This window comes from Oncorhynchus masou, chromosome 33 (assembly GCF_036934945.1).
Source record: "Oncorhynchus masou masou isolate Uvic2021 chromosome 33, UVic_Omas_1.1, whole genome shotgun sequence".
NCBI classification, from domain to species: Eukaryota; Metazoa; Chordata; class Actinopteri; order Salmoniformes; family Salmonidae; genus Oncorhynchus; species Oncorhynchus masou.
Window position 1 is genome coordinate 37,511,629 of NC_088244.1, and position 14,461 is coordinate 37,526,089.

The following is a 14,461-nucleotide window of genomic DNA, read 5'->3' on the forward strand; positions in this document are numbered from 1 at the left end:
TCAGTGGGTCCAACCCCGGTTTGCGCCGCTCTCTCCTCTGGCCAGCCCCAACGGCTCCGCCATTCTGCTAATGGTCCCCTTTCAGCTCTGGCTGTCCCCTCAGCATGGTTGGACAGGGCTGTGGTGTGGATGTCCCTTCCCTCTCGTTCAGACCATTGTTGAGCACTGACTGAGAAGATTCCACTTCCTGTGCGATCCCATACTGTCCGGCCATTTTTGATGCTGTTCTACTCAACCCTACTGCGTAAGATCTTATAATCTACTTTGGTGCCGCATGGTTACTCATCTAGGAAGTGGGGTTATTTGAGGATTCCATGCTCTGCAAGCTTGGTGATGATGCTCCGACTCAAGAGTGTTCAATTCACTTCCTTGCGCGCGTGTAGTTAGCTGTGTCTCTTGGCAGTTCTTTGCTGGTGCACTGCAGTCTTCTCTCAGACAGACGCCGTGCTGTATGTGGCCACATCTCTCATTACCTGCCTTTTTATGATCAGGGCTGTTTTGAGATTGTTCTCAGGAAGCTTGCTGACGACTGCAGCGGGCGGAGACTGCGGCATGTGTCGTTTCGTATCGGCATCTACTGTATGAGCCTGTGGTGGGAGGTTTACGGTGAGACAGGCCCACTATAGCCCTGCTTCCCAATCAGCTCATCTGTCACTGTACTGTAGACCACCATACACTCACGCACCCATAACTCTGTGGAGATCAGGTTGGGTGACCGTACTGTATATAGTTTCCGACATACCCTCCATTATTCCTTCTCTGGGAGGAGGTTGGGGTTTTCCCTTCTGTCGATCAAGGCCTCAAATGACCCAGGAGATTGTTGTGTGTGTGTGTGTGTGTGTGTTATTACTAGTGTAGTGAAATGCTTGTGTTCCTAGCTCCAACAGTGCAGTGATATCTAACAATACACACAAATCTAAAAGTAACAGAATGGAATTAAAAAATATATAAATATTAGGATGATCAATGTCGGAGTGGCATTGACTAAAATACAGTAGAATACAGTATATACATATGAAATGAGTAAAGCAGTATGTAAACATTACTAAAGTGACTAGTGTTCCATTATTAAAGTGATTCCATGTCTATGTATATTGGGCAGCAGCCTCTAAGGTGCAGGGTTGAGTAACCGGGTGGTAGCCGGGTAGTGATGGCTATTTAACACTCTGATGGCCTTGAGATAGAAGCCGTGGTGAACAGGCCGTGGTGAACAGGCTGTGGTGAACAGGCAGTGTTGTCCTTGATATTTTTGGCCTTCCTGTGACATTGGGTGCTGTAGGTGTCCTGGAGGGCAGGTAGTTTGCCACCGGTGATGCGTTGGGCAGACTGCACCACCCTCTTGAGAGCGTTCACATTTGCGGGTAGTGCAGTTGCCGTACCAGGCGGTGATACAGCCCGACAGGATGCTCTCACTTGTGCATCTGTAAAATGTTGAGGTTTTTAGGTGCCAAGACAGATTTCTTCAGCCTCCTGAGGTTGAAGAGGCACTGCTGCGCCTTCACCATTTCAGTTTGTCAGTGATGTGTCCGCCGAGAAACTTGAAACGTTCCACCTTCTCCACTGTGATCCCGTTGATGTGGATAGGGGGGTGCTCCCTCTGCTGTTTCCTGAAGTCCATGATCAACTCTTCTTTTTTTTGTTTTTGACGTTGAACGAGGTTATTTTCCTGGCACCACTCACCGAGGGTCCTCACCTCATCCCTTTAGGCTGTCTGTGTGCATGGCCACGCAGTCATGGGTGGACAGGGAGTACAGGAGAGGGCTTAGAACGCACCCTTGTGGGGCCCCTGTGTTGAGGATAAGCGAAGTGGAGGTTGTTGTTTCCTACCTTCACCACCTGGGGGCAGCCCGTCAGGAAGTCAAGGACCCAGTTGGGCGGGGTGATGAGCTTGAAGGGCACTATGGTGTTGAATGCAGAGCTATAGTTAATGAACAGCATTCTTACATAGGTATTCCTCTTGTCCAGATAAGATAGGGCGGTGTGCAGTGCGATGGCGATCGTCTGTGGATCTATTGGGGCAGTAAGCAAATTGAAGTGGGTGTCAGGTAGAGGTGATTTGGTCCTTAAATATCCTCTCAAAGCACATTGAGTTCAGTTACCTTTTGAGTTCAGTTACCTTTGTTCCTGCCCCCAAGAAAGCAATGGTGGACATCTTGAATCAAGTGGGGACAGCAGACTGGGAAAGGGAGAGATTGAATATGTCCGTAAACTCCATCCAGTGTGTGTGTGTGTGCACCATTCCATTTGGTTCCAGCCAGGTTTCCTTCCACGTGTTTGTTCTCATTGGGACCCCCTGTTTCTCTCTCTCTGTGGTAGAGCTCGGACCAGACTGTGCCACACATGGCTGCACGGGAAACTGCTCTGTGACGCACCAAGGGCCCAAGTGTTACTGCACCGTTGGCTATGAAGTCAGCCAGGACGGAAAGACATGCAAAGGTGAGACCGACACCTGGCCATATTCATGCAGTTACAGTAGCCCTATGACAGTCCCAGGCCTGACCAGTGGCTGGCTGACTGATTCACTCACTCAGCCATTTACTCACTGGCTGACTCACTGACTGGCTGACTGATTCACTCACTCAGTCATTTACTCACTGGCTGACTCACTGACTGGCTGACTGATTCACTCACTCAGTCATTTACTCACTGGCTGACTCACTGACTGGCTGACTGATTCACTCACTCAGTCATTTACTCACTGGCTGACTCACTGACTGGCTGACTGATTCACTCGCTGACTGGCTGGCTGACTCACTGACTGGCTGACTGATTCACTCGCTGACTCACTGACTGACTCACTTGCTGACTGGCTGGCTGACCCGCTGACTGATTCACTCGCTGACTGGCTGGCTGACTGTGCCCTGCCTGCCTCCTCAGATTTCAACGAATGTAGTGGGTACAGGACCTGCAGTCAGACGTGCTCCAACAACGAGGGCTCCTACACCTGCAGCTGTGTGGAGGGCTACCTACTGCAGCCAGACAACCGCTCCTGCAAGGCCAAGAATGGTGAGACACACACACACACACACACACACACAGAGCATACAACCACACACACGAACACCACAGCCTCCTGGGTCACATTAACATACTGTGCAGATAGATGTGAGGTCTACATGTGCTAACTTGCCAAAGAGCAAAGCTAGACTTTATTTCAAATTTCAAAACTGAATCGCAATGATTCATTTGATTTAATTTTTCTCTTTGAGTCTGTTATTTGAAGTCTTGTCACGCTGCGTTATAGTGGGGGAATCAGATTTGCATGGTGTGACCGTCTGTAACACTGTTACAATTGAATTTACAGGGATGAGATGTCAGACCGATGCAATGAATCTGTGACCTTTCTTCCCCTCTCTCTCCCTCTCTCCCTCTCCCCCCCTCTCTCTCTCTCAGATCCCGTGGAGCAGCTGCCGGTGCTGCTGATCACTAACCTAAATGACATCCGCTGTACGTCTCTGAGCGGCATGCCGACCCGCCTCCCAGCAATAAGCACCAACCAGGTGAGCACTTCTCTGGAAGACTTTTAGCAGGCTGTGTCCTGGCTGGTTTAGGGACACATACTGTATCGACAGTGACGGTGTCCAGCCTAGTGCCCTTTGACACAGCCTCTCTTATCTCTCTCAACTGTCGCCCTCTCTCACCATCTGTTCAATAAGTCCCGTTTGTCTGACACCAATGACCCCCATTGGAAATAAGTGTTGTATAACGCATTCATGTCTTCTGGGATTTTAAACTATTCTAAAGTGTCTTTAAAAAAAAAAAATTTAAGCGCTTTATAAAACCCAATGTATTATTCCTCACCTGCTTATTTTCTCCAAAAATAGACCACTGCCATGGATTTCAACTACGCCCAGGAGACGGTTTGTTGGATCGACGTGGGCGACTCGCCCGCCAACACCCATCTGAAGTGTGCCTCCATCCCAGAGCTGAAGACTGTCACTGACATCAGGATCATTAACATCTCCCTCAGCCTGCACCGTGAGTAGAAGACACACACACACACACACACACACACACACACACACACACACATAAACGTGCACGCTAGCACACACACGCACAGCCTGCACCGTGAGTAGAAGAGACACACACACACATAAACGTGCACGCTAGCACACACACGCACAGCCTGCACCGTGAGTAGAAAGAGACACACACACATAAACGTGCACTACACACACACACACACATAAACAACGTGCACGCTAGCACACACACGCACAGCCTGCACCGTGAGTAGAAGAGACACACACACATAAACGTGCACGCTAGCACACACACGCACAGCCTGCACCGTGAGTAGAAGAGACACACACACACACACACATAAACGTGCACGCTAGCACACACACACACACATAAACGTGCACGCTAGCACACACACGCACAGCCTGCACCGTGAATAGAAGAGACACACACACACACACACATAAACGTGCACGCTAGCACACACACGCACAGCCTGCACCGTGAGTAGAAGAGACACACACACACACACACACACATAAACGTGCACGCTAGCACACACACGCACAGCCTGCACCGTGAGTAGAAGAGACACACACACTCACACACACGTGCACACAAACAGCCTGCACGACACACACACACACTCACACATAAGCATGCACACACACGCACAGCCTGCACCGTGAGTAGAAGAGACACACACACACACACATAAACGTGCACGCTAGCACACACACGCACAGCCTGCACCGTGAGTAGAAGAGACACACACACACACACACACATAAACGTGCACACACACGCACAGCCTGCACCGTGAGTAGAAGAGACACACACACACACTCACACATAAACATGCACGCACACAACACGCACAGCCTGCACCGTGAGTAGAAGAGACACACACACACACACATAAACGTGCACGCTAGCACACACACGCACAGCCTGCACCGTGAGTAGAAGACGTGCACACACACGCACAGCCTGCACACACACTCACACATAAACGTGCACACACACGCACAGCCTGCACCGTGAGTAGAAGAGACACACACACACACACACACACACATAAACGTGCACGCTAGCACACACACGCACAGCCTGCACCGTGAGTAGAAGAGACACACACACACACACACATAAACAGCCTGCACGCTAGACACACACACACACGCACAGCCTGCACCGTGAGTAGAAGAGACACACACACACACACACACATGAACGTGCACGCTAGCACACACACGCACAGCCTGCACCGTGAGTAGAAGAGACACACACACACACACACACATAAACGTGCACGCTAGCACACACACGCACAGCCTGCACCGTGAGTAGAAGAGACACACACACATAAACGTGCACGCTAGCACACACACGCACAGCCTGCACCGTGAGTAGAAGAGACACACACACACACACATAAACGTGCACGCTAGTACACACACGCACAGCCTGCACCGTGAGTAGAAGAGACACACACACACACACACATAAACGTGCACGCTAGCACACACACGCACAGCCTGCACCGTGAGTAGAGGAGCCGACCTACCGGTCCTTTTTTTGACCTATGCCACCCTCCTGTTTTTTCATTAGGACAGACACTGGTGAAGGTGAGAGAGGAGACCGATGGGAGTGCAGAGGAAAGAGATATATAGAGAGAGAGGAAAGAGGTATAGAGAGAGAGAGGAAAGAGATATAGAGAGAGAGGAAAGAGATATATAGAGAGAGAGGAAAGAGATATAGAGAGAGAGAGGAAAGAGATATATAGAGAGAGAGGAAAGAGATATATAGAGAGAGAGGAAAGAGATGATATAGAGAGAGAGGAAAGAGATATATAGAGAGAGAGAGGAAAGAGATATATAGAGAGAGAGAGAGAGAGGAAAGAAAGAGATATATAGAGAGAGGAAAGAGATATATAGAGAGAGGAAAGAGATATAGAGAGAGAGAGGAAAGAGATATAGAGAGAGAGAGGAAAGAGATATAGAGAGAGAGAGGAAAGAGATATAGAGAGAGAGAGGAAAGAGATATAGAGAGAGAGGAAAGAGATATAGAGAGAGGAAAGAGATATAAAGAAAGAGATATAGAGAGAGAGAGGAAAGAGATATAGAGAGATATAGAGAGAGGAAAGAGATATAGAGAGAGGAAAGAGATATAGAGAGAGAGGAAAAGATATATAGAGAGAGAGGAAAGAGATATAGAGAAAGAGAGAGGAAAGAGATATAGAGAGAGAGGAAAGAGATATATAGAGAGAGAGGAAAGAGATATATAGAGAGAGAGGAAAGAGATATATAGAGAGAGAGGAAAGAGATATATAGAGAGAGAGGAAAGAGATATATAGAGAGAGAGGAAAGAGATATAGAGAGAGAGGAAAGAGATATAGAGAGAGAGAGGAAAGAGATATAGAGAGAGAGGAAAGAGATATAGAGAGAGAGGAAAGAGATATATAGAGAGAGGAAAGAGATATAGAGCGAGGAAAGAGATATAGAGAGAGAGGAAAGAGATATAGAGAGAGAGAGAAAGAGATATGGGAGTGCAGAGGAAAGATATATAGAGAGAGAGAGGAAAGAGATATAGAGCGGAGACGAGAGGAAAGAGATATAGAGCGAGAGAGGAAAGAGATATAGAGAGAGAGAGGAAAGAGATATATAGAGAGAGGAAAGAGATATAGAGCGAGGAAAGAGATATAGAGCGAGAGGAAAGAGATATAGAGCGAGAGGAAAGAGATATAGAGCGAGAGGAAAGATAGATATAGAGAGGAGAAGTAGAGATGTAGATATATCGAGGAAACCAATGGGAGTGGAGAGGAAAGATAAATAGAGAGAGGAAAGAGATATGTAGAGATATAGATAGATATATAGAGAGGAAAGAGATACAGATATAGAGAGGAACAATATAGAGAGCAAAGAGAGATGTAGATATATAGACATACAGAGAGGTATAGATAAATAGAGAGCAAAGATGTAGAGATATAGATATATAGAGGGGTATAGATAGATATATAGAGAGCAAAGATGTAGAGATATCGAGAGGAGATATATATATATATATAAGAAAGAAGCATCGACTAGCCTACAGCTCCAACTGGAGGGACACACACGTACGCACACACAGTAGAGGTGACGCAATAACCACCTGGCGGCGCCCGACTCTGAAACCTGCTCGTGGCAGCATAAAAGTTCAGAGCAGAAGTGCTGAGCGCAGCTCTATTCCCATACAGGTTCCTCTTTCTGAACAGTGCTGCCCTGACATGGTGCTAAATCACTACGGATGAAAGCGTGGCTGATATACAGTAATATCACCCAGAGAGGAGTAGTTCCAGTATGCCCTCCGAGGGTTAACTGGCACATTGTGCCGTACAGCTTGATGTGCCGACCCCACAATAAAGTAGACCCCAACACACTGTTGATAATGTAAGGTTTGGCGCGTTAGCCAGTAGCCGCGATCCATTATAAACCACCTCCCGTTTATTGTTTCTGATTGGACAGATTTACAGCGGGTTTGTGTTCCATTGAGAATAAGCCTGAGGGGTGTAAACACAGACATGAAGAAAACAGGTTATGAGTTGAGTGAAGGACTAGAACGTGGGACAGAGTTTGAGACCAACCTACGATCTGATGATTGTCATTTCCACGGGAAAGTACCCATGAGGACCGACGTGAGGTCCGTAGGTGCGCGTCACATGACAACTAAGAGTCTATGTTTTTGAGAAATTAAGGTTGGTGTGTATATACATTCTTCAAAGTTTTCCATCCTAAAAAAAAGGTGAATAAGCTAAAGTTTTGATTTCTGGTCAAACTACCAGTTAAAGTATTAGAAATACATCAAAACACAATAATGTTGACTAAAAAAACCCTGACAACTGATATGAACACTTACATTTAGTTTTGGAGAAATGATTTGCCTTCTGTAAGTTTATTAATCATTGCCTTGTGGGTTTTTGGTCATGGAATTACATCTTTCTGATATTTTCAAATGGCTCACCCTCATGAGGGATAATGTACGTTAACGAAAGTAACAAGTGAAGGTAGATGGTAGACCTACTAATTAGTTATGTTGTTTTTACTGATATCAAGTTTGTTTACGAATTATTAAGTGATTTCAGACTGAGAATTCTGGTACCAGATCGGAGTTACTGCAATTTCATTGGCTAAAAGGGGAAGTCATAGGAGTCACACCACGCACCACACAAGCTGCTACTTCCCTCTCTTCCACTGGCATACTGTTATGTTCAGCTCAGAACTGTTTTCTTTATATTTCTGTCCTCTGGTGTTCAACGCAAGTCTGGACAACCTTCTGTCTGTCTGTCTGTGTGTCTGGTCTCTTCTTTCAATTCAATTTACTTTATTGGCATGATGTAACAATGTACATATTGCCAAACGCTTACTTTGGATATTTACTACATGATGATGATAATAAGAATCAAAATGGTCAACGGGACAACAATAACCAAGGGTCAAAATAACCATACATTGAACAATAGCAATAAGCATACAGTAGAGGACATGCAGGTCGATTGGTCTTTCAGACTCTGTCCCTCAACTTATGGCAGGCAGCAATGTAGTGCGCTGCCAACCCACAGCTCTCTGCTTCCTCCCCCAACAGGACGGGTGGCCTATTCTCATCAGAGAGGTCTTTGAAACCTTGGAATAAGGGTTTCAAAATTTGGGGAAATGACACACTCTGATTGTTTTATATTTGTGACATTTTGTCAGGAAATGCAGCTCCGTCTCAGGTTCTGCTGTTGTGCAGTGGTTGCACAGCCTTTCCTCTACAGGGAGCCAGGTTTTTCCTGTGTCTTTGTCAAGGTTTTGATCAGTAACCATGGTCAAATAGTTAGCCCACGGTGTACTGTCGATTTAGGGCCAGATAGCACTGCATTTTGCTTTGTGCTTGTGTTTCCCAATAAGCAATGTAGTTTTGTGTTGTAATTTGTTTTATTCTGATTGATTGGATGTTCTGAGGCTTCAGTGTGTTAGTAGAACAGGTTTGTGAACTCAGGACCAGCTGGATGAGGGGACTCTTTTCTTTGCTCAGCTCTTGGCATTGTAGGGCTTGGTAATGATATGAGAGGGGGTCACTGTATTTTAGATTTCCAAAACTGAATTGCTCTTTTTGAGTTTTTATTATTAGTGGATATTGGCCTAATTCTGCCCTGCATGCATTGTTTGTAGAATCTTACAGAACTCTGCACGAGGGGTTTCAGTGGGGTGTTTGTCCCATTTGGGGAAATCTTGTTTTGCAAGTGGACCCCACACCTCCCTGCCATAAAGTGCAATTGTTTCAATGACACATTCAATTAGTTTTAGCCAAATTTAAGTAGGGTATTTCAATTTCAATTTGTTTGTTTTTAATGGCGTAGAATTCCTTGCGTGCTTTCTCTCTGTTCATTCACTGCCTCATTTAAGGTATCCAGTCGAGCTTATTTTTAAGTAAGTGTTGTGTGTGTGTGTGTGCAGTACTCTATATATATTGTACCGATTGAGAACTTTGGTCTAATTCCCTGAGATCTGGATCTTCTCTGGAAAATCATTATTTTAGTATTTTGGGGGTTTACTGCCAGGGACCAGGTCTGGCAGTACTGCTCTAGCAGGTCCATGCTCTGCGGGGGACAGCAGGCGTAGGTCATCTGCAAAGAGTAGGCATTTAACCTCTGAATTGTGGGGACTAACACCAGGGGCTGAATAGAATTCGTTGATGTAAATATTGAAGAGTGCAGGGCTCAGATTGCAACCCCGGCGAAGGCCCTGCCCCTGGTTAAAGAATTCTGTTATTTTTTTGCCAATTTTAATGCTGCACATATTGTCAGTATACATTGATTTAATTATGTCATATGTTTTACCCCCTACACCACTTTCAATAACTTTGTAGAACAGTCCTGTATGCCAAATAGAATCCAATTATTTTTGGAAGACGATAAAGCAAGCGTATATTTTGGTGGTTGTTTGTCTATCAGGGTGTGTGGGGTGTAAATGTGATCAGTCGTGCGATGTTTTGGTATAAATCCAATTTGGCTTTTACTCATTGTGCTTATTAAGGAAGTTTAGAACTCTTACATTTATAATACTACAGAAAACCTTCCCTGGGTTACTGTTCACACAAATGCCTCTGTAGTTGTTAGGGTCAAATTTGTCTCCGTTCTTAAAGATTGGGGTTATTAGTCCTTGATTCCAGATGTCAGGGAAATAACCTACACTTAGGATCAAATTAAACCGTTTTAATATAGCCAATTGAAATCTTGCACTAGTGAGTTTGAGCATCTCATTTAGGATGCCATCGTGTCCACATGCTTTTTTAAATTTGAGTGCCTGAAGTTTCTTATAGAGCTCCTGGTCAGTAATTGGGGAGTCCAGTGGATTTCGATTGTCCTTTATTTATTTCTCTAATCCATTCAACTTCTCATGAATTTGGCATTCTGCGTTTGTGTCAATTTGAACGGTGCAGTAGAGTGTTTTAATATGGGTTGTCCGTATGTCACCATTTGGTATCGCTAATTCCTCTTGTTTCGATTATAAATCAAATACATTTAAATCCCAATTTTGCCAGAAGTTGTTAGTAATTGAGGAGTCTATAACAGTCAGCTGCTTGCTGAGTGTACATTTCTAGAGTGAGAAGGCGTAATTCACCATTATTTGGGTCTCTGTGCTTTTGGTTGGATAGTGTTCTAAGTTTTATTTTTTTTACAATCTGCATCAAACGAGTTGTCATCTGTGGTCTTTTTTTATATTCTGTAAAATAAAAAATAAATATATATACATACATACATACATACATACACACACACACACACACACACACACACACACACACACACACACACACACACACACACACACACACACACACACACACACACACACACACACAGTGGGGCAAAAAAGTTTTTAGTCAGCCACCAATTGTGCAAGTTCTCCCACTTAAAAAGATGAGAGAGGCCTGTAATTTTCATCATAGGTACACTTCAACTATGACAGACAAAATTAGAAGAAAAAAAATCCAGAAAATCACATTGTAGGATTTTTTATGAATTTATTTGCAAGTTATGGTGGAAAATAAGTATTTGGTCAATAACAAAAATGTATCTCAATACTTTGTCATTGCCAACAAAGGGTATATAACAGAGGTCAAACATTTTCTGTAAGTCTTCACAAGGTTTGCACACACTGTTGCTGGTATTTTGGCCCATTCCTCCATGCAGATCTCCTCTAGAGCAGTGATGTTTTGGGGCTGTTGCTGGGCAACATGGACTTTCAACTCCCTCCAAAGATGTTCTATGCGGTTGAGATCTGGAGACTGGCTAGGCCACTCCAGGACCTTGAAATGCTTCTTACGAAGCCACTCCTTCGTTGCCCGGGTGGTGTGTTTGGGATCATTGTCATGCTGAAAGACCCAGCCACGTTTCATCTTCAATGCCCTTGCTAATGGAAGGAGGTTTTCACTCAAAATCTCACAATACAAGGCCCCATTCATTCTTTCCTTTACACGGATCAGTCGTCCTGGTCCTTTTGCAGAAAAACAGCCCCAAAGCATGATGTTTCCACCCCCATGCTTCACAGTAGGTATGGTGTTCTTTGGATGCAACTCAGCATTCTTTGTCCTCCAAACACGACGAGTTGAGTTTTTACCAAAAAGTTCTATTTTGGTTTGATCTGACCATATGACATTCTCCCAGTCTTCTTCTGGATCATCCAAATGCTCTCTAGCAAACTTCAGACGGGCCTGGACATGTACTGGCTTAAGCAGGGGGACACGTCTGGCACTGCAGGATTTGAGTCCCTGGCGGAGTAGTGTGTTACTGATGGTAGGCTTTGTTACTTTGGTTCCAGCTCTCTGCAGGTCATTCACTAGGTCCCCCCATGTGGTTCTGGGATTTTTGCTCACCGTTCTTGTGGCCAATTTGACCCCACGGGGTGAGATCTTGCGTGGAGCCCCAGATGGAGGGAGATTATCAGTGGTCTTGTATGTCTTCCATTTCCTAATAATTGTTCCCACAGTTGATTTCTTCAAACCAAGCTGTGTACCTATTGCAGGTTCAGTCTTCCCAGCCTGGTGCAGGTCTACAATTTTGTTTCTGGTGTCCTTTGACAGCTCTTTGGTCTTGGCCATAGTGGAGTTTGGAGTGTGACTGTTTGAGGTTGTGGACAGGTGTCTTTTATACTGATAACACGTTCAAACAGGTGCCATTAATACAGGTAACGAGTGGAGGACAGAGGAGCCTCTTAAAGAATAAGTTACAGGTCTGTGAGAGCCAGACATCTTGCTTGTTTGTAGGTGACCAAATACTTATTTTCCACCATAATTTGCTAATAAATTAATAAAAAATCCTACAATGTGATTTTCTGGATTTTTGTTCTCTCTCAATTTGTCTGTTATAGTTGAAGTATACCTATGGTGAAAATTACAGGCCCCTCTCATCTTTTTAAGTGGGAGAACTTGCACAATTGGTGGCTGACTAAATACTTTTTATATATATATATATACATACATACATACATACATACAGTACATACAACATACATACATACATACATACATACATACAGTGGGGCAAAAAAATAATATATATATATATATATACTGCTCAAAATAATAAAGGGAACACTAAAATAACACATCCTAGATCTGAATGAATGAAATATTCTTATTAAATACTTTTTTCTTTACATAGTTGAATGTGCAGACAACAAAATCACACACAAATTATCAATGGAAATCAAATTGATCAACCCATGGAGGTCTGGATTTGGAGTCACACTCAAATTTAAAGTGGAAAACCACACTACAGGCTAATCCAACTTTGATGTAATGTCCTTAAAACAAGTCAAAATGAGGCTCAGTAGTGTGTGTGGCCTCCACGTGCCTGTATGACCTCCCTACAATGCCTGGGCATGCTCCTGATGAGGTGGCAGATGGTCACCTGAGGGATCTCCTCCCAGACCTAGACTAAAGCATACGCCAACTCCTAGACAGTCTGTAGTGTAATGGAGCGAGACATGATGTCCCAGATGTGCTCAATTGGATTCAGGTTTGGGGAACGGGCGGGCCAGTCCATAGCATCAATGCCTTCCTCTTGCAGGAACTGCTGACACACTCCAGCCACATGAGGTCTAGCATTGTCTTGCATTAGGAGGAACCCAGGGCCAACCGCACCAGCATATGGTCTCACAAGGGGTCTGAGGATCTCATCTCGGGACCTAATGGCAGTCAGGCTACCTCTGGCGAGCACATGGAGGGCTGTGCGGCCTCCCCAAAGAAATGCCACACCACACCATGACTGACCCACCGCCAAACCGGTCATGCTGGAGGATGTTGCAGGCAGCAGAACGTTCTCCACAGCGTCTCCAGACTCTGTCACGTCTGTCACATGTGCTCAGTGTGAACCTGCTTTCATCTGTAAAGAGCACAGGGCGCCAGTGGCTAATTTGCCAATCTTAGTGTTCTCTGGCAAATGCCAAACGTCCTGCACGGTGTTGGGCTGTAAGCACAACCCCCACCTGTGGACGTCGGGCCCTCATACCACCCTCATGGAGTCTGTTTCTGACCGTTTGAGCAGATACATGCACATTTGTGGCCTGCTGGAGGTTATTTTGCAGGGCTCTGGCAGTGCTCCTCCTGCTCCTCCTTGCACAAAGGCGAAGGTAGTGGTCCTCCTGCTGGGTTGATGCCTACGGCCTCCTCCTACGGCCTCCTCCACGTATCCTGATGTACTGGCCTGTCTCCTGGTAGCGTCTCCATGCTCTGGACACTATGCTGACAGACACAGCAAACCTTCTTGCCACAGCTCGCATTGATGTGCCATCCTGGATGAGCTGCACTACCTGAGCCACTTGTGTGGGTTGTAGACTCCATCTCATGCGACCACTAGAGTGAAAGCACCGCCAGCATTCAAAAGTGACAAACATCAGCCAGGAAGCAGAGGAACTGAGAAGTGGTGTGTGGTTACCACCTGCAGAACCACTCCTTTATTGGGGGTGTCTTGCTAATTGCCTATAATTTCCACCTGTTGTCTATTCCATTTGCACAACAGCATGTGAAATTTATTGTCAATCAGTGTTGCTTCCTAAGTGGACAGTTTTTGATTTCACAGAAGTGTGATTGACTTGGAGTTACATTGTGTTGTTTAAGTGTTCCCTTTATTTTGTTGAGCAGTGTATACAGTGCCTTGCGAAAGTATTCGCCCCCCTTGAACTTTGCGACCTTTTGCCACATTTCAGGCTTCAAACATAAAGATATAAAACTGTATTTTTTTATGAAGAATCAACAACAAGTGGGACACAATCATGAAGTGGAACGACATTTATTGGATATTTCAAACTTTTTTAACAAATCAAAAACTGAAAAATTGGGTGTGCAAAATTATTCAGCCCCTTTACTTTCAGTGCAGCAACCTCTTTCCAGAAGTTCAGTGAGGATCTCTGAATGATCCAATGTTGACCTAAATGACTAATGATGATAAATACAATCCACCTGTGTGTAATCA

The 14,461-nt window shown here is 45.0% G+C and overlaps 1 pseudogene; it reads left to right on the plus strand.

The window, feature by feature from the left end:
* Positions 1 to 14,461, plus strand: part of LOC135528469 (low-density lipoprotein receptor-related protein 1-like) — a 155,764-nt pseudogene that overhangs the window by 61,336 nt on the left and 79,967 nt on the right.